A 22,300-nucleotide genomic window follows, 5' to 3' on the forward strand; every position below is an offset into this window, starting at 1 on the left:
ACATTGTAATTGTTTGTTGGTGCAACATTTAGGAAGATTTTAAAGGAGTCCATCTTCCAATAATCATAAAAAAACACAGGGCTGTTGTTATAAAATGCTTATCTGGCCATCACACTATCAAATACCTTTTATTCTGTCCAGTGACATCACTTGCAGCAGCAAGGAGAACAAGTAAGTAGCAGTAGCCCCTACTTCTCTTTAGCCGTGCTGCCTGAGATGCATTTTATTGGAATCCCCATTGCACATTTCGAGACTGTGCACAACTAAAGGGGATTTTAGATTAGTTCCTAACTCTATCCTGCACTGCCATTGGCTGCTGGGGCTTTATAGCCTCTCTGCGCAAAGTCCCCTGTGCCTGTTTTAGTGTTAAGCTGAGCTTACTTGCTGCTGGTGTGTGGTTTCCTAAGATTTACTGTTGCTTGCCTATTTCTGACCCTTGGATTGTATGCTGCCTGCACTGACCTTCTCGCTGTGACCCTGACTCTCATTTTATCTTGCCCTCGCATACCTCACCTGGTGGACTGATTAGCCTATCTCAGTATTCTGGGCTCCTAGTCCTGTGTCAGTCCTTCTCTAGACACCATCCATTGCGCACAGAAGTCTTGGGGGTCACCGTGAGCTGGGACAGAGCAACTAGCCTCTCAAGGCTTAGCCAGGGGCTTGCTATAAGTGAAGAGTGCGGCATTAGATTGGAGGACTGGTGTCTGGTGAGTACTGTTTCTGGACCAGGGACTTACAGCTGTATTTACTATGATCTCATAAGCAGGTTTTTTTCGAGATACTTGTAGGTAAATTTATCCCCAACTATGGTACCGAACTGGAGGATCTACAGAAGCCTTTAATTATTTAGAGTAACCACTAAAATAATTTTCAGGGTTTAAGGAACCTCTACAAAAAAACAATTTATTGGAAAACAGTAGGGAAAATTAAATTTTTGGCCAGTGAAACTACCGACTAGGGATGAGCGAGTGAAATTTTAAAATTCGATCTCGGGACGTTCTTGCTTACTGAACAAGTAAGTGAGAACGGCCTGTTTAAATTCGGTCGTAGAAATCACATTTTTTGGGACCTGCAATAGCAATCAGGGAGCGGAGTCTGATTGCTCTTGCAGCCCTGTACTATGTGTTCTTGAATAAAGATTCTCTATCCAAGAACACAGAGTCCCACAGCTGTGCTCATCATGAATGAATGCAGCTGTGGGAATCATCCTGTGATGATTCCCACAGCTGCATTCATGATGAGCACAGCCGCGAGACTCACACTAACAGGAGGAGTACCGCGCCTGCATTCATGAATTGAAGTTCGAGGAAATTTTCGCGAAAGGCAAAGGCATTCACACTCAGCCCTACTAATGACCTCTTAGAGTGCTGGCTAGAATATTTATTTTTCAACAGTTGGGTCAGTGACACATTAAAGAAATACAAGTCCCCTTTCAGAACTGTACAGGCTGTGTAACTGCATTTTCTTGTTGGGTTTAAACATATTTAAAACAGCCTTGGTAAAGCAAGAATGGAAATCATTCTACTATTGGCTATAAAACCCACTTATAAAACCCCCTGGTTTTGTATAGTCATTTAGAACCTGTGACTAAACCCTAACTCTAACAATTGTTTAATTTTCTAAATCCTGGATAGTAAAAAAAAAGGGTGCTCTAAATTATATCTTCATATCAGTATGGAGAGTGTATTTGCTGACCTTCATTGCAAATGTTAGTGCCTGGCTGTGTTTAGCTTTGGTTCTATTCCTTTTCTCTTCCTAGCACACAGTTCAATTTATGTAACAGAAGGTATTATGTTCCATAGAGGGGAAGTCATTAGAGACACTTCCATTTCAGTGCTAACTTTGCAGACTACAGAGTGTTCACTTTTATCTTATCCTATGTATATATAATGGCTTTCTGCACATTGTCATGACTGACATGCCTTCTGGCAATATAACCTTTTTACAGGTGGCTTGATATATGTTTAAATCATGGGGCATTAGCTTTTTAAATGAATAAAACAACCTGTGCTTTTCCTTGCGTAATTTTGCTGTAAATAGTATATAGTGGCTCACAAGTGAGACTTAAGATAAAATAATCATTAAATATAATTAGGAATTGAGAAAGAGAAAAATAATTCAATATGATTATTTTATATATCCTTTTAATAATTGAGATTAAAAAATATTAATTTTTTAATAATTTTGCAGGCTTGTTGATTTTACTTAAAGGAACATAAATAAACAATTTAGACTATATTAAATATATTTATGAAAATGTAAATAAATGTAAACAACATTTTTAGCTCGTAGTAATACAAATGCAAGCCTATTTTATTGGATATTGGAAAAATATTGGAATGGGCCATGAGCACGGTAAGTAGGGTACATGTGATCTGTTTTCAAACCAGAGCAAACTAATTCTCTATTTCTTTACTGTATGTGAAATTTGTACTTCACACCCAATGGGGGAGATTTTCAGCAGTATCTATGCATATGGTGCACTCTCAAAGGTACCGTCCTCTCTGAATTTATTTACTAAGTCATCACAATCTCTAATAGCTTAAACAGTGGGTAGACTTTTGTGAAATGTACTCTAAAGCAATTCCCTTGCACAGATATGGCCAAATTTGATAAAAACCAGTTATACTCAATACAGACATTCCCACATATCCCTACAGCCTACCCTGCATTGTATGCATCCTTGCATTGCATTTTTTATCCAATGATCATGGTACCCAACATCAGCCATCATTACATAGGGTAATCTCCCTGTTCCTATATTCGTTATACTTAGACCCCAATATTTTAGCAGTACTGCTCACAAATAATGAAATACAAAAAATGCTCATAATTGGATGACAGAATTGGCTGACAGTTCTTTCTTTGCTCCGTTGGACAGAAGTAACTTGCGTATAGAGAACAGTACTCAACATATAACTTTTTCTCCTTGAGCTCTCTGTGGCACTATTCTGCATACACAAGCTGCCCCAACTTTTATTACCTAGTATGGGCTGAATATGTTTAACACAGTGCAAAAGAGATTAAAAACGTAATTTCTCGTTTCTGGTATAGGCTTGCCCCAAACATTTATTTCCTCTTCATCTGAGGTTTTCATCCTTAAACCTCAGAACATCACAAATATGACCCAGAATGGGCACAGCCTTACCCAGTTGCCATATCCCATATCCTTATATCTGCATCCCAGGAAATTAATTATTCTGTAGTGTAGTTACTAAATCAAAGTGATCATTACACTCATTGCAATAACACAGAAAATGTTTGCAGGGCAGAATCATCTTATTGAACAGATATAACAAACAAGTATTTAACAGAGGAAATAACAGAAGATTAATGTTAAGATTTTCATACACTTACGGTCCAGTAATAATATGGTAAGGGAGTGTTTCCTGATTTACTTGCATATTATTGAAATTTCCTTACTTTGCTTCAAATACCCTGAGCTCTAAATAGTTTTTTTTTTCTTGTAATCACTAACCAGACCTAACATTTATATTCATAACTTATGTTTTCTGCTGTTGGCTGACAAATGTCATTTTATGCAGTTATTCTTTGTAATGCCTGTGGAGCAGAATCTAAAGAGTGCCCTTTTCGTATCCCTGTTTTCTTCAAAAGCCCCTGTGACTTTAAAAGTGGGATTGCCATTGTGCATTCAATGCATCCTAAGGCACTGACCTCTAACAAAAATAAACATCAAAAGTTCTAACTTCTCTCTGAATTTCTAATTTGCTTGTTTGTTACAAGTCATTGCTCAGAAAGAGAATACAAAACATCTATTTTTTTTATATAGGAAGTCAAAGAAGGCAGCCCCATATTTTTTCAGGATAGATGTCTTTTAAGGTTTACGATCCCAGCAATTAGACCAAGCAAATAACCTTAATATTTGTCTAATACATTTAAATCACAACACAGTAATTAAACCGCTATATTAAAAAAATTATACACTTGTTTGTTATTTTGACTTAGATTTTAGATTTTTTAACAAATGTTCACATAAATGTACAGGAGCTGACACTAAAGTCATGATTGGGGAATGAAAGAGACCCGCAGACCTCCTAATTACCACCAAATACCCCCCAAGTTCCCCAAGTAAACACTCTACAACCTTCTTTGGTTAAATGGCCCGCAAGCCTTTTATTAAATATCATTCTTCTTCTTCTTAATACCAATAACAACATAATAACATCCCAAAAAACATATAAAAACATTATACTAACAATATAATAACAATACTCCGTAATATTGCCCCAAAACATTGCCTTTTACTCATTCGGTTGCCAGTCCTCAAAGGCCCCCACTACTACGTGGGATCTGCGTCAACCTGATATTCTTGTTCTCAGTCGCCTCAACATCCAGCTCTCGAACAATATTACCACTACTTGCAGCCCATCCCAAACCAAATTTATTATCACCTCCTATTCACATAATTCCGGAGGCTCCACACTGAAGATGGATTTCCAACCCCACTGATACCACCACCAAAACAGACTTCCCTCGAGTACCTCAACCACCGTCTTTAAAACCAACTAGCAAAAAAGGGGCGAGTAGGTGAGAAACTTTTCTTCTCAAAGCTGAAAATTGTTTGACCTCCCCCAAAAACTCCCTATCACTTTAAACCGACCCTCAACTTCAGCCCCAACCTGACCATTTCCTAACCCCAAATCAGTTACTTTACCCTATCCTGTCTTCTCCCTGTCCCCCAGTCATGCAGGCCTTCCTCTTACTCTCGTTCTCTGCACGCTCACTGCAAAACCATCTATAAGAAATTAGAAGTTACTTTATGGCAACATAACAAACATTATTGATCTGGTATTTCACTGTTCAAAGGCAACTCTAGCTACATCAACATTTCTGCCCGGAACCTATAAAGTAATGCTTTGAGGGTTATTCAGTCAAGGCACAGCTCCGTTTTATATATATTTAGGAGATTCCTACATGTACTAATCAGAGTGTCGATACTATAAAATGTCTGGTGTGTTTTTGTCTTGTCAAAGGTTACAAGAAGCAAGTCTACCACTGCTTTGCCAATAAACACTATCAATCTTTTGTCTCATATAATTCCTTTTTTACCATGCTAATCCACATAAAACAAAATGTGAAACCACTTTTTTGCTTTAGTGTACTTTTCAATAGCGTGATGACTTTCTGCCATGTTAAAGTTATCAACTTATATGAAGCACATATCCTGTGCTGATGGAGGAAAGGCACTGTATACTTGCAATTGTCGAATAACATAAAGGGTCAAAGTTACAAAGAAGAAATATAATGTAAACCTTGTTGTATGCTTGGTTCTGCATTCCATGTAACAAACATGATTTATTAAGTGTGGCCATGAAATTTCTGATGAAGTTTATGGTTAAGCCAATGGGCCCCAGTAGAAGATGTCATAAAAGTATTTGAACAACTTATGTGATAAAAATTGTGTGTTAGAAAATTACGGAGATCATGCTAAGAAGTAAAAATGTAAAAATTGCAACCAATGGATTATTCTGGACTCTGGGAATTCTGTTCTTGACGGTTTGCTGGTGGAGTAATGGTGTCTATAGTCTAACAGTGGGGAAATCTCCCCTCTGTTAGACTATAGACACCACTATTCCATCATATTAGAATCAGAATGCATTTTGTTCAGATTGATGTCTGACTTTTGTATTGTCCATGTACATGTAACAAATATATAATCTTATTTGGAACTCAATCACATTCTAAGAGTCCTGATTTTCACCCCCAAAATCCAGGTCACACCACTGAAAAATAAAAATATATTTTTTCCTAAAAGCAGATTGCAGTAGAATACGGAGTGATTGCAGGAGAGGGGAATTTTGTTTCCTTTTATGTCCTCCTAATTCAGTCTATGTTCTGCAGGGTAAATTGTATTTTTACATCTAAATTTGAGCTTTTTTACCTTCTGAAACTTGAAAGTTCTTGTTGCTTAACAAATGTTAACAATGTGCTCATAATTTTAAAGTGGGAAAAAATACAATATCTTCCTGTTATATCAAAGAAAGTGTTTTCTCAATAATGATCTTTTCTTTTGGCGCAAATAGAGTCCTTGATTTGTTACTCAGAACACATTGGTACAAGCTGTGCTTGATATTTTCTGTAGTAAACACAGTATTTGCATTCTGCCATTTTATTTCTCCAGGTCCAAATTTAGCTCAAAAAGTTCCATCTAAAGAGATGAAGTTCACAAATCAAGTGTTGGCATGCTATTTATGTTCCCCACAAATCTGAAGACACCAAATCTCAGCTCATCTGGAACCACCACAAGATCATCAGAAAGTTTCTTTGGAACTAAAAATTAAACTTTATGAGCATATGTAAACATTGTCCACATCAGGGGTCGGCAAAGTTTTATGGCCACTAGGCTGTTTATGGGGTGGGCGGGAGCACACTAGGCCGGACCCGCCCTAATGGCTCGGCCAACCGCCAGGGAACACCCCCCCGAAGTGAAAATCCTCTCATCCGTATGCATAAGGAGGAGAGGGATTTACCTTCAGAGAGCTTTCCCTATTTACTGACCGCAGTAAATGGGGAAGCAACTGCAAGGGGGCAGCTCTGGAGCTCCAAGTGCTCCGGTAGCTCCTAACGCCCCCTGGCCAATCTGCTGGTAACCCATGGCTGCGATAGTTTCTAACTCCCCCCTGGCTGATCCACCGGCTCCGGAGCCGCGGGTTGCCGGCCGCCATTAGGTCGGATCAGCCAGGGGGCATTAGGCCGGAACGAACTACCGGCTAGGCCGTACCCCTGGTTTGCCGACCCCTGGTCTACGTCATGAATGGGAGGCTTAGAAACAGATATTTCCACTTTGTTACTAGTGAGAACCCAGTTGGAAACGTTTAAAGAAAGCCTGTCATAAATCCAAGCAATATGAAAATAACATATAATGAAATACATTTGTAAGAATTCCCTTTAGTTCAGTCCTAACTTGAACTAAAGTGAACAGTTTTTAAGATACAGGCATGTGAATCTATATGCAAATCACAACTGGTATTATTTGAGAAATAATAATGTCACCAACTTTCCTCATTTTCTAATGAAAATGGCATATTGATAATTAAGACGACACCATTGCTTTATATATTATTGTATGTGAACATTTGTACTAGGTGTGGATGGCTATTCGTACATCTCTGAGCATCTAGGAGAGAATACGGAAAAAAAAAAACTACTATTTTATTAGATTCTGCACTTCTTATACATGCAAACACATTATTTACATTCATCACTTCTAAAGATCATTGTCATAACCTGAATTTTTTGGTTGGTCAGGTACATCAATGCATCCATATTAACTTTTTTTTTTTTTTTTGCAAGAATATAATGTTATATAGGACTATAGGCCAATGATTGGTGGCTTCCACTTAGGTCTTAAACGAGAGCAATGCAACAGGGTCTGCAAGTGTTTTATCAGATTAGCTTGGATTAAAAGAATGTGGAGCATTACATTGCAGCATGAATTTTTGCCACTGGGCAATCTCTCCCCCAGGCTACTGCTTGACAGCCATTCATAGATGGCAGAAGGACAGCTTTAGGCATTAAGTAGGGAAATTCAGCAGATTCACTAGTATCAGACACAGACGGGGTCACCAGTGGTCTCAATACAGAGCTCATCTTCTTCCTCAACCTTACCAGGGAGGGAGGTACTTACAGTATACAAAATCGTTACCACTCTATATATCCAATAATATATTTCATGTTACATTGGCATACCTAATCACATATATGCACAATTAATTAGCAAGACAGTCCAAGAATTCCATGTAGATGACCTAAATGCCTTAGAATTCACAACTAACCTTCAAGGGGCAGGTCCTGGACTCTCAACAAGTAGGTTGAATGGCACTGGGTGACATTCAGTCAGAAGAGTCCCATCTAGAAGCGTAGAGGAATTTCAGTAGGGACAGTACTGGAGACAGAGTATTGCAGCTGGAGGAGCTTACATTTAAATGTTACCTTTATTTGGGCAATAATTATTTTTTATGATTTAATTATTTATTCATTTAACTGGATGTGGGCTTTGAACTAAATCGTAGCTGAATTCATAAAGTCGTATTGCCTTCCTCTAGAAAAAATGCGAAGTTCTGGATGCCTGGTATTTCTATTTTAGGTAAAAATTAAAGCATAAAAATCTTTCATCCTGACAATGGAAGTAAAATTACTCCTAATTAATTAATCAGGGCTTTTAATATTTGACCTTTTCTGGTACTTGATGAGTTATTTCACTATGGCCCTTCTTCATTGCATAGTGCATATTGTAACATTTTTATATTGGTTAGAGCAGTAGCATTATTTATTAATACATCAGAAATGGGATGGCAAAGGAAACAAGGTAATATTTCCAAAATTCAGAAAGAGAGATTATCATTTCAGCCTACTCGGCTGATTTATTTCTAGAAAAACAAGAAACAAACACATGCTTTAATCAGAATGGCTGAGAATATGTGAGCACAACAAAAATGTGTCAAATGCATTGAGAAACAAGAAATCTAACATTCTTTTTAAGCTTTTAATCTTTTTTTGGAGTGTATTACATATCTAAGTCTGTAAGACACAGTTTTTGCTTTCCTAAATTTGAAATTATATGTGAGGCTTTATTTTGATTGAACTTTCTGAGTAGATTTTGTAAGAATTGCCTTTTTTTCGGGGCAGACTCAGTTTCCTAAAAGCTTTATTAAAAGCTCAGATTGCACAAAAAGGTATTCTACTTTGAAGACGTAATACGAGCAAAATACCGAGACCCTCCTAGTTGTGCATTAGAATTGGTTTACCACACAATTGCTGGTTTATTTATTATATATATGTTTAAGATTTCAGTTTCTAATAAGGAAACAAACGTATTTACTACTCTGGTTTTGAGTGGTTGGAATGTGTAATTATTTTCCTCCATTGTTAGTGAGATCATACCTAAATTGATGGACTTGCAATAGCAATAAACACAAAATATGTATCTTTCTATATCTTCCTTTCCCTGGAGAAACAAAAACTTCATGATGGCCCGTAACTCAACGTGAAACTTTCTTGTGTCTCCGCCATCACAGCTTCTCACTCAAAGAAATTGCAAATACCTGATATATAAATCTTATCTTTAATACCAGGACCATACCGTCCTTTACTATTCCAGAAAGGTGAACATTTAACATCTTAAAAGAGAATTGTTAACATTTTAGAAAATCTCTGAAAATGAGTGCTTTTCCCCATAAAAAGTGCGTGTTCTGGTATTTGGGCATGCTGCCCGATACATCCAATGTCCGTGCAACTAGCAATCATATTTGTTCTTAGATGATGGACAAGATGTTGTAATATAAATAAGCAATATAAACTATGGCAAAAAACTTGTTGACAAGTCGAGAGAGTCATTCAGTATTTATTTTTATCTTTTATTTATATAGGTGTAGATAGAAGACCAGGAAATATACTTTGAGCAAACGACTTCAAACATGCAATTGATCTGAAAAGTACTGAGGACTTAGTAATAAACAGACATGACTCTGGAAGTTGTTTATGAGACAGACTGCATAGTAAACACAACTGTAATGAATGGTATTTCTTTTATGTGTCCTTAAGCTGGTGAATATTTTGCCTATAAAGCAGCATTCAGCTAATTCTTTGTAATTTATATAGAGAACAAAGGGTTGTCCAGATTAAGCTATGCTTCCCTCTACCTAAGCACCATCCATTGATCATTACATTTATTGTAATAATATTATTATATCACAAAGCAATGAGCAGAAATCTAGGTTTAGGTCTATCTGTGATGTCACAAGTCCCACCAAACGTTTCAGTGCACAAAAAAAGGATGATTGAGTTTTCATAATACAACTTGCTCATCCAACAGCTCTATTCGTGGTTTATTAATTTCAGTACTTTTATTGTTACTCGTAGCACATGTAGCTTAGTGACCCGAGCACCAAAGTAACTGCTTGGGAACTCAAATAAAAGTAATGTAAAAAAGTGAAGAATTTTTAGGTCTCGTCTTCTTCATCTTTTTTTATATGCATTAAAATAAAAAAATGTCTTTTCCAAGTAATATAACCCTGAAGATCACTTTCTTTTATGCTACTCTGCAGTCTATTAATTTTTTTTAGCTTAGCATACACTTATCCTGGTAAAATATGAGGTCTGTCACTAATAGCTATCTTTGAAAAACGCTGGGTGACTGACTTCAATGTCTCCTTTCATTAACCAAGATTGAGAAAGCGGGAAGTCAGAATTTTTCATTTTATGGTTGTTTCATGTAAGTAACTAAGAACGTAATAAAGCCAGAATATCAGCCTGAGAGACAGGAAACTCTCCTTTTTCAGACTATAATGGAGAAGTCAAGTTTCTCATTACAGGTTTCCTTTAAGGAACATGCACGATGCTCCAATTTTTTTTAAATTTCCTGCTCAAGGAAGACTCTCACATTTGTTGGAGGTCTACTGCCCAAAGCAGCTGCTTTCATGTTTGGAAAGCATTTTGTAATTGCTGTTTTCCTGTATTTTCCAAAAAATTGGCAATGGTCTTCAGCTCCTGGTCTACTGATTGTATGAGTTGCACATTCAACCTTAAAATTTTTGTGAAAGAATTCTTCATGCGACACCTGGACTGGGCATGCATGAGTGACTATCCTCCTAAGTCGATGAACAGCTTCACATTGCTCCATGCACAGTGAAATAGTAACAATTCCGTAATTTTGTTTCAAAGATGGTTGTGTGTGTATGATTTTTAATTAGTCTACAATCTGTGCTGATCCAAAGAATTCCTGGGAGAAATCAACAGCTGTCACCAGAAGAGCTCAGGATAACTGCCTATATATAATATTTCAAGGAGTGATAAATGCTACACATAAAATAGGATTGGAGCTTCCAGACACTTAGAACAACAGGAAGACATTATAAACAGGTAATAAAACTATACAGCCCCTAGAGCAATGAATATATATATATATATATATATATATATATATATATATATATATGAAACATGCAATAAATGAAAAAATAATAGTTGTATTTTGTTTTAAAAACGTACTCAGAGATATCTATACATATGTGATCAAATATAGTTCTTTAAAACATGTTGGCAACAATCTACCATAAGTAAAAATATGGAGAGAAAAAAAATCTCAGATTTAAGTTGAATCGATATAGTGTATTGAAATACCTGTACCAAAACTGTAAAGGGATCTTTCTGTGGGTCAAAGATTTTGAAAAAGTTTAAAATAGTGCCTCCACAACACAGACATAAACAACATTAATATTCAGAATTAAATAAATATGAATAAAAGTAAAACTACTTTTGTGTCCCATTACAAGTCTAACTTGAGGCATTTCGCAGCTAATGAGATTTGCTTCCTCAGGAATTGTTTATAAGTACAGAGGTAACAATATTGTTTAAAAGAATAAAGCAATGTCCATTAGAAAAATAAAAGAAATAAAACATATATATACCTCTTCATCTAAGGCGACCTCAAGGACATCCAGCAAATGATAAGGAGAGGGGAGGCAAACATCAGAGTCAACAATGTAATGTCACTATCAGTAATATAATGCAATATGGTGACCGTATCATTCACAGCATCAGCATACTACCAACCATAATGGCAGTGAGATTTTCATCAGAGTTTATTACTAATATCGTCACACAATCCATTTATATGTAACTCTAGAAAGCTTTGACATTCTATTACCACCAGATTATAGCTTGGACCATAAAACACCCAGGTTTACCCATGATTGTTCATCCACTCCAGACTAGGAGAGCTCTAATAAATTTAAAAATGTAATAAACTGTAAAATAAATGAATGCCCCAAGACTTTGCTTTTAAGAAATTATTAATAGGCAATACATTATTCATAAAGGGACAAAAGTCCCGACGCAGTTTCCAGGAACAAGTCTACGTCTCTGATTTAAAAAAGGTTAAGAGACTCCAGAGTAAACCTTTAGTGGGGTCACTGCTAATGTGATTCTTTGACAAAGAACTAGACAAAGTACCTAAATCTCATTATTTCCTTTTCACTCTCTAATTATTTAAGTGTATAAGGGAAATACTTTTCAAGATCAGTGGTATAAGGGCCTAACCAGCAAATGAAAATACAATTCTTTTCCACTGTACTCTGCTTTTGTTCCTAATATTAACCATACACCAAATGAATTTGTACAAACATTTGTAATATGCATATAGGGAATAAAAATTAGTGGGGAACTAAATCTGTGTCATCAATAAGTAACAGGTAGCTTTCAACTAGGCAAAGGCTTAAAGAAAGGTTAGGAGTCTGCATAGTAATCCATTGAATGGTATTTTAGTGGTCAACTTTACCAGTGGCTAGTCGCTCTGTCATGTGTACCATAAGAAGCTTTTGAACCCTAGAGGTCCAATAGCTCATAAAACATGGAACATGGAGACAAATTCTGGAATGTCAGTGGGAGCACATCAAAGTAAAGATACACATAACAAACTCTTTGCACTTAATTTATAATTCTAGACTTGATGATGTTTCCAGGCCCTTCAATATCCCAAAAAAGTAAATCGCTACCCCCAAACCCCCCGCCCCACTCTTTTGGGCTGCTGCAGGGAGATGTCACATTTAACATCTCCCACAAGGAAGCAGTTCATCTTGCAAGGAAGGCGCTACATCTTGCACAATGGTGGTTTGAGCCCTGAGAAGCAGCAACCAGGTCTTCTCCAGAGCCTCTAGTGGTGAGGATGTTGCACTGTTGGTTGCTACCAGGTTCTGGTGCTTGGGCACACCAGGGTGGACAGGACAATGCATGGTACCAAATTACAAGGCAAGGCAAGAGAATGATCGAAGAAGGCCGGGGTTGAGGCAGGCAGCAAGCAAAAGAGTTCAGGAACAAAGCCAGGGGTCAAGAACTAGAAATCCAGGAAATAAACACTGGTGACATGAGGCCCACTGCAGACACAGGGAACATAGGAAGCAACAGGTGGCACAGGTGACATGGGGATCACTGAAGACACAGAGAAACACTAGAACAGCACAAGGCAACAAGCAGAGAAACAGACTGAGCAACACAGGAGCAACTCGAAAGGGAGTGCACTGAAAAAATAAATGGGTGTAGAGAAAATACTCAGCAAGCTAGGGGGTTTAGCACTGGTAGAGACTCAGACACAGCACACAAATGCTGAGTGGTGTGTCTGACTAGCTGAATAGCCAGGGGTGATTAAGAGGCTACATCCTAATTGGTCGGCAGGAGGGGCAATACTAATAAAGTTTGGAAGAGTAGACGTGCCCAGGGTCAGAACTACCCACAGAAGGGAGGGCCTGACGCTTTAGGAGATAAGTGTGACAGCAACCTCACTGTTACCCTAAACATAGTTTGAGGTTTTAGCTCACATTAGCAGTTTTTGTAAGCAGTTTTAAGCCATTTTACGGGTTAAAGTTTATGCAAAAATGGTTAACATTGGAACAAATTCAGTTCGTTTTTTTCCACTCCAATTAGACTTTACAACAACCATTAGCAAGAACTTAAAGATAGGGTGGGAATGGGAGAAAGTTTACATAGTATGGGACATTTCTGATGGTGGCCTTGCACAGCTTCAAAAAATATATAACATGCCAGAAACCAAAAGGCTGCCTAACAAAAATACAGCTTTGAGGCGCCTAAAAACTGTAAACCTAATGTAGGCACACATACAGACTTCTGTTATAATTTTGTTATGTCTTGATTCTCATTCTTTCTATAAATTTGTTGGATAAAAAGCTGTTCTGGCATATAAAATATACCAGCTGAGATTTGTGCTGAACTCAGTTTGGTAGTAATTTTAAACTGCAGTACATTGTGTAATTTTATTAGAACAGGGATAACTAAGGATGGGTTAAAGTTTGGACATCTGGCGTAGCAAATGTAATGGGCCGAGATCTTGAGTAGAAGACTTTTCTGCCTACCCCATGGCGGTCTTCTGGAAAGTTCAAGGGATATAGCTGCAAAATTCAACTTAAAGCCAATCTCAGGATTTTTTATTTGTTTATTTAAAATGTATTATTTCTGTCTATGATCTCATAATTCAGTATGCCAACCATTGTACATTTGTCAATATGGAATAAAGAGTATTTCACATTATCATACACAAGCAGTAGTGAGTGTAGTTACACATATATAATGCTTATATGTAGACATTGGCAGATTAATTGTGCATGGATGAGCAAATCAATACATTTTTTTCCCTTGATTGATCCTAAATAGTAAAAAATCGCAGACTTCTATGTAGATGGATGACCAAATCTTAATGAACCTAATCCTGTACAGTAGAACACTACAGACCTCTACGGGGCCATCCACTAAGCAGCTACTTTGTCAGAATATGTCCTGTAACTCTGCTATGAATACCTACTATTGCTACGTACACACGGGCAATAATTGTTGTTAGAAAACGAACGATTAATGACGATCAACGGTTATGTGCAAATATTTTGAACGATGGTATTGTGCACGATTCTGTACATGCTGTAAGCATACGATCGTTCGAATATAATCCACCAATAATGTACACACACTAGATACGATCGTTTGAACGATGTAGGAAGTGACATGTACAGGAGAAAGTATATCACAGAATAATCCACGATCACTGAACGACCGTACACACAATGGATAGCAAACGACCGTCGCCCAATCAGATCCGTCGGGACGGTCATTCGTTTCCAGCAACATTCCTCGTTCATCGACATCGTTGGCCAGTCTTTGTGCACTTTTTTTGTTTAATCGGACAATCATAATTATCGTAGGATCGGGCATTAGTCGTTCATTTTCAACGATAATTATTGCACGTGTGTACATAGCCGGTCCAAAGTAAAAAGATTTTGATAAGAGCCTATAAACATTTTTGTGAGCTCCAGTTTTCTGGTCAAATCTTCAAAGCATCTTGGGTTTGAGAGGAAGGGTACGGTAGATGAGAGAATTTCTATCAAAGGTCAGTTATCCTTTAGGATAAAAGCTACCTGATGTTTGTAGTGATAATACTAGAAAATGACATGGTTCTAGAAGCTTAACATGCAACAAAGTGAGTTATATGTATTGGTTTTCAGAAAATGGAATATTAATCAATTACTGCCATTGAAACACATGCACCTGGAAGAATATCCACTAGAGAACACTTCTGTGAATGTGAGATTGACTGGTTTAGACCCAAAATGACCCATCCCCTGCATACTTGTTTATAGAGAGAAATGAAAAATATATGGAGAAATGGATATATGAAAAAGCTTTTTTAATTAAGAAAACCTAACATTATAGTTTTAGTTATTTAGCTAATACTATAATAATAATAATAAAAATATTAATTAAAAAGCTTTTTTAATTAAGAAAACCTAACATTATAGTTTTAGTTATTTAGCTAATACTATAATAATAATAATATTAATTAAAAAAAATAATATTTAGCTAAACAAAAAAAACAAAGACAATTTTTACCTTGAACAAACTTTTTATTTCGCTCCACTGTTAATGCATCATTTGCATTGCAGTTTAAAAGCGTCTGTGACATTTCTGGTGACAATGGCAGAACTAAAACAATTACCAAGGATGAACGTGCAGTGAAAAGCTTTGGCACAATGGAAAGGAGGAGATCTTTTATTATATATTATTAAATAAAATTTAAAATACCAAGCTGGGAACAAACAGCTCTAATGAGGATAATTAAGTTCTTCAACACGAATACACTAGCTAGAGGTCTATCTATAAAATCTCTTAAAGCGGAACTGTCAGAAAAAATAAAAACCCCACTTACTTTTACTTCCGCAGAGCCCCACGTGTCCTGGAGTTGGTCTTGCACTGTCCTCCTTTATTCCAGCACCGCCAATTTTTGTTTAATATAAAGCGGTTATCTGCCCTTTTATATAAAGTGAAAATTCTGATGATGATGAACATGGACAATGCTCAGACCGCCTGAACAATAGATAACCTGAAACTTAAGTAATTTCAACAAGTCAAATTTCTGAGCTGTTGGATTGGTCAAATGGGAGTATCTGATGGTGCTCATAAAATTGAGATTATTGTATAATTCAGTAAATTTAGGCATGACCGAGCAACATAATATGCTTGGTAAAATGAAATACTTTTTTAACAATCAAAAAATAAAATTTTAGTGGTCAAGTGAAATGTAAACTTACCAAAATTTACTCAATAGGACGTGAACACAATCTAGAGGAGCCAGTGGACATACTGTAGATATAATTATTGTATGGCTGGAGATCTGAATTACATTCTATCTGCTTTTCTACAACAAAGCAAGAAGGAAAAGGTTACAACTAGGTGTACTGCATAGTTTGAGATTTCATCAGCTCCCTATGTTAATTCCCCAATTCTCCTTTGTATGTTCATTTAAGTATTCCTTGTCACAAGTATACATGCCAGACAAATAGGACATCTTGACATTGCAGGCACGAAATAAAAAAACTCTTTGTTGGAAATTTCTGATCACTGAGCTCCGCCTGACCATCCATATGTTATTTTACTGAATGCACGTCTAAATTATTAATCTATGTGCCCATTTAAATCCTTCGAAGCTGGATTGTATGATTTAGTAAGATCAATGTATACATATGTATTAGGATAAGATGGAGATATTACCATAAGTAGCTGTAGGTAAGGATAGAGGGGCAGTACAATACAAACACACCGGCTCATTTATTCTTATCCATATAAACATTCTTAGCAATCACTACTATATATATATATATATATGCATATATGTATATTCGGAAAGCCAAGCCAAACACTTTAGGTTCTAAAGCTTAGAGAGAATTTTGAGACATTGTCATTTCTCTGAATAAGGGACATTGTTCTGTATTACCATATGTGTGTTAATTTACAGTATTTATGCATTATTGTTAGTTGCAGCAGATTAATCTAATAATGTTTATTGGATTGATCATATGCTGCAATTTCGGTCTTAATGACCCTTCACAATATGTTGCCTGAACAATCTGACAGCATGCAGATGGTTCACACCTGTACATTACTACACATTACTCCAACATGCACATGTGAGAAGAGCTGTACACAATGATCTTATTACATAGTTAGGTTAAAAAAAGACCATCAAGTTCAACCACTATGGAAAAAACATACAAGAAACCTGCATGTTCCAAATAGAACCATAAATACATATATGATCCAGAGGAAGGCAAAGAATTTTAAAACATGGTTCAACATGCTCCAACAGGGGAAAAAATGATCCCTTGAGGCAATCAGATGTTCCTTGGATCTCTAGAGTGATTCCTTTACAATTTTAATAACCAGTTACCGTATTTTTCGGACCATAAGACGCACTTTTTTTCCTCCTAAAGTGGGGGGGAAATTCGGGTGTGTCTTATGGTCCGAATGCAGAGGTACAGGGGCATATTTTTTTACTTACCTGTGTCCCCGCCGGTCCCCGGCTGCGCCGATCTCTGCCTGTTCTGTGATCCAGCGTGCGGCACTTGTGCCCGCCCACGAAGGCGGCGCCGATTGATTTGATGAATGCTGATCGGCGCCACCTTCGTGGGCGGGCACAAGTGCCGCACGCTGGATCTCAGGGGAACACAGGAGGAAAACAGACAGAGGCTGACAGCAGCCAGTGTCTGTGTTCCTCCTCTGTGTTCCCCTGTGTTCCAGCGTGCGGCACTTGTGCCCGCCCACGAAGGCGGCGCCGATTGATTTGATGAATGCTGATCGGCGCCACCTTCGTGGGCGGGCACAAGTGCCGCACGCTGGATCTCAGGGGAAATCAAATGAATTTTTTTTTTCTTGTTTTCCCGTGCGGAAAACCTGGTGCGTCCTATAGTCCGGAGCGTCTAATGGTCCGAAAAATACGGTATGTTCTGAGCTTCTGGAAAAGCACCCAGCTTTTTTATAAAACAATCTATAGAATTTGCTGAAACTACTTCCCGAGAAAGCCTATTCCACATTTTTACATACCTAACTGTGAAGAATCCCTTTCTTATCCGGAATGTCTTTTTCTCCAGATGCAAAAAGTGCCCTCTTGTTCTTTGTAATAAACAGAAAGTGAATAATGGGGAAGAGAGTTCTCTATATGGACCGTTTTTATATTTATACAGGGGGATCATATCGCCCCTTATACGTCTCTTCTCAAGGGAGAATAGACTCAGTTCACCAAATCTCTCCTCATAGCTGAGCTCCTCCATTCCTTTTATTAGTTTAGTTGTCCTTTTCTGCATTTTCAGAAGATACAAGAAAGGATTGCTAATCCACCCCTTCCAATTCATAAATTGGGCCACTTACCCTGATAGTTTGCAATAAACATAAAAAAGGTATAAATAGCCAGGGTGTTTATAGTGAAGCAATATATTAGACAATTTTATTTTGTGCATACAACGTTATTTCAACATAACATAAATAATGTTTGTCGCTCCCACTGCTGGTGTAGAGAAGAAATATGCCAGTGAAGGAGGTTTGTACCACAATACTATTAGTTAAGTGATATATAAATAGGGTAGAATATACTTGTGCAAAAAAATAGATCAAGTTGTAACATAGTGTGATAAATACCATATAAATAGTGTTACTATCCTATTATTTAGAATAAAGGATACTAAGAAAAGTGTGCCAGATTCAGAGTGATAACGCCAATCTAATGTAGCATTGGAGAAGATAGGAATTATTCCAGCATAGTTTGCAATGTATTACTCTTTTTTCACAATTTACATTGTATCTTTTGGTCTGATGGTATGTATATTTGCGCAGTTGTGGAACAAACGTTCTTACCCTGAAGAAGCCCGAGAGGCGAAACACGTTGGGACAAAAATAAGTTTATTTCCTTTTACTATTTTTCAAGGGATTCACTGTCTAGTTTATTGGTCTATCTCCTGACAATGCACAGTGGGAGCGACCAACATTATTTATGTTCGAATGACGCTGTATGAACAATTTAAAATTGTCTAATATATTTCCGCACTATAAATATCCTGGCTATTTCTTTCTTTTTTATGTTTCTCTGCACTCTCTCCAATTTCACAATGTCCTTTTTGTGAACTGGTGCCCAAAACTATTGCAATGTTTCTTATCTATTGATTCTGTCAATCTATATAATCTACTAAATCTAAACAGTTTAGATGTATTACATAATGATGGAACAATTTAATGGTTGGTTCAGTTAAATACAGTTATTGTACTTTTTACAGTAATCGTTTAATGAATACAATTTTCTACAACAAAAAAGTACTTTAGAACAAAACAGAACAAAAGTGTTCATCCAATGAATGATTGTGCACTGAGCGGGCTAAGCAGTTATCTTACTTTTATTAGAACATGACAAAGCAGGACAATTAGAACCATACACTCAAAAAAAAAATGCCATAGGTTTGGATTTATTTAAACTTAAAAACATCAGCAAAGTATTTTGAATGCCTACTTGCAGTGTTTTTCCCTTTTTTTCTGTTTTGAACTTCCAAAAATATTTGACTAACCCTGGAGTCACAGTCCTTTGCCTTGCAAATTATATACCTCTACTATTGTAGGATATTCTAATTACTGTCTGTGCTGGTCAATCTCCATCACCCTTTCTTTATCACCCTACAAAATGTTTTATGCAGCTGTCAGAGAAGAGTAAAGAGGAACACTATAGAGACTTTGGGCCTGATTTATTAAAGCTCTCCAAGGCTGGAGAGGATACACTGTCATCAGTGAAGCTGGTTGATCCAGCAAACCTGGAATGGATCTGGTCCAGGATTCAAAATATTCAAAACATTTGCTAGCAAATAGCAAATGGCTTTGAAAAAATCCATTCCAGGTTTGCTGGATAACTCAGCTTCACTGATGAAAGTGTATCCTCTCCAGCCTTGGAGAGCTTTAATAAATCAGGCCCTTTATGTCTTAGTCTGCTGGGACTTCTGACATTACATCCAAGATGGTGACATCCAGCTGCGTTTTTAGGATGTCAAAAAGAATGGTCCTGTGGCATTCTTTTTAAACTAGTATTTTCAAATGTGAAAAATTTAGGAACTTTTCTTTTTATTATTTAAAATATGGAATTATTTGTCTTCGATGTGTCCATAAAAGCATGTTTTTATCAGTAAATTTCCAGATATATGCTTGATCTAGGAAGGCAGTGAAGCCAAGCCAGGAGTTCCGCTTAGTACAAATCCCTTGAAGCAGTTTGCATGCATTGGATTTTCCACATTTTACAAAAGTTCATATGAAGCTTAATAAACCTGGTGACATTTTTAACTAGTTTCTCTTAATGATTCTAAGGTCGTATAGAATTTTGATCATTCCTAAGAAACTTCATCATAGGAAAAAAACAGGTGCTTGCACGTAAATGACGCAGCTTAATAACCCTCCTGCCATGGGCAATCCTCTTTATTCCTTTAGTTCTAGCTAGTGTCAGTGTTTGACTATAAGTCCTGCCCCGCACATTCCTATTGGCCCATTACCAAAAGGGTGGGCTCACGAGCCAGTAGAAATCTACAGAAGTCTCAATGCTTGTGCTGCTACTTCCCCGAATTTTGGATAGTGTTATGAGTTTTATTAAAAACAAAGCACAATAGTGGCACTATTAGCTGTGTGAATAATCTGAGCCTTTAGCGATCCAAACTCTGCTAATAACAGATTTTTTAGCAATGCAGTAATGAGTAGCCTACTACACAGGTGAAACATATTGCAGAGCTCCACTTATAGGTAACAGACAGTAATATTGTTCATAGAACATAATATAATGCAAAGGATATTAAAGAATATACATAAAAAATCAATAGTATACAAAAATGTAGCAAATATTTCCTTATATTGTTGTTTCAAACTGATTACTGATTAATACATTGCATAAATTGTTTCCATTTGTACCTGTTTCATTTTCTTGTACTTTTCTATACTTTATTATTCTGTTATTCTTTTTTTAAATATTCTGTTACATTTTAGAATTTTGCTTAAAAGACTACTTATCTTTGGTATACCGGTATATTAATACACAGCCTTTGCAAAGAAAATGTCCCAGATGGGTCTTCTTTCCACTGTGCAAATTATACCATTACTGTATATTGTTACATGCTAGGAATTTGCTCCTAATACAGCAAGAATTATCTGATTATTCATTTAGTATATATGTGGTGCATTCACTCTTCAATCCTACAGATAATTTGTACTTTGCTGAATCACAGACTACTAACAGCATGGATCATGTATTCATCTGCTCATGTGTCTTTAATATCCAGTTTGAAATAAATTTTATTTTTACAGCAAATATTTCTTCAAGCTTCACATAGCATAGGGCTGAAAGGATTTGCAATATATAATATATTGGGTAGCAATACCATTGTGTAGGGATTACTCTTTGCCTATTATATATCCCAGCGCCTTCACATTTTTTCTGTGGGTGTCTTTTTAGGACACAATAGAGTTTATGCATCTCCATGTTTAAATTTTGGTGTGCTTTTTGCTTTTCATGTCACAAATTTTTACAAATTTGCCTCTGCTCGTGAGGTTGCTGTGATGATTAGTCACTGTTGCCATCTCTTCTTCTGCAGAAGCTGTGATGATATCAGCACCATTTACCAAAGGTAACAACTTCTGTTGTTAGGATTTTCATCCTTGGTTGCTATTGGGGAATATACTGTATGAATGCCTTGCATATTGATTCTAATATTGGTCCTTTTTTAAAGAAATCAGCCTCTGCCTGTGCACTTTCCCTGCTTTTAAGAAAATGTCATGTCTAGCAGACTGGGGCTCTGGAGCACAACACAGCACCCAGAAGAGTGATAAATGTTATATCTGAAAAATACATCAAACACTTTGAATCGGCTGAATAATGAAAAGCATAAAATTGCCTACCGCTGTACGTTTTCTGTCATAGCACTAAATGCACTTGAAAGTCGCTTGCCAACTTGCAATACTGGAAACAAATTCTGCTTTTATCAGTCCTAGCGAAATGTTTCCAGGCTGGGGCTGTGATAGCATAGAAGGAGGTGGGACTCACCTAAAGGTAATCCCTTTCATGTGATTTCTCCCTGCTGGGACCAGCGTGAACTCACAGAATGAAATTTGACTATAGTTATGCTGTTAGGCTCGTACTGTTCAGTAATATTTCTTGAATTGTACTGTTAATGTAAATACATTTTTTTTGAGTTTGGAGCTGAACATTAGGTTATAAAGAAACTTTTCTTACAGGGCCTAGCCCCATACCGCAATGGTAAATGTTCATTTATGCTTAGGGGGGACATTGCTTCACTTACCGGCATGTTGCGATCAGGTTCTGCGTTGTGAGTAGGCCTTGGCATTCTCCTTCAAGCAGGGCTATTAGTTATTCATGGTAAAACAATGTAATTGCACAGAATGGTTCATAAAAAGGCAAGTAGACGACAATGGA

General features: G+C 36.9%; 1 protein-coding gene across 1 annotated transcript in view; it reads right to left on the reverse strand.

The window, feature by feature from the left end:
* FGFBP3 (fibroblast growth factor binding protein 3) overlaps positions 1-21,785 on the reverse strand; it is a 42,166-nt gene extending 20,381 nt beyond the window's left edge. The window contains exon 1 of the mRNA XM_072424691.1: positions 21,766-21,785. The gene's annotated coding sequence lies outside the window, so the exon portion shown is untranslated. The remainder of the gene's footprint in view (positions 1-21,765) is intronic.
* Between the last annotated feature and the right edge of the window lie 515 nt (positions 21,786-22,300).

The sequence above is a fragment of the Pyxicephalus adspersus genome, chromosome 10 (assembly GCF_032062135.1).
Source record: "Pyxicephalus adspersus chromosome 10, UCB_Pads_2.0, whole genome shotgun sequence".
NCBI classification, from domain to species: Eukaryota; Metazoa; Chordata; class Amphibia; order Anura; family Pyxicephalidae; genus Pyxicephalus; species Pyxicephalus adspersus.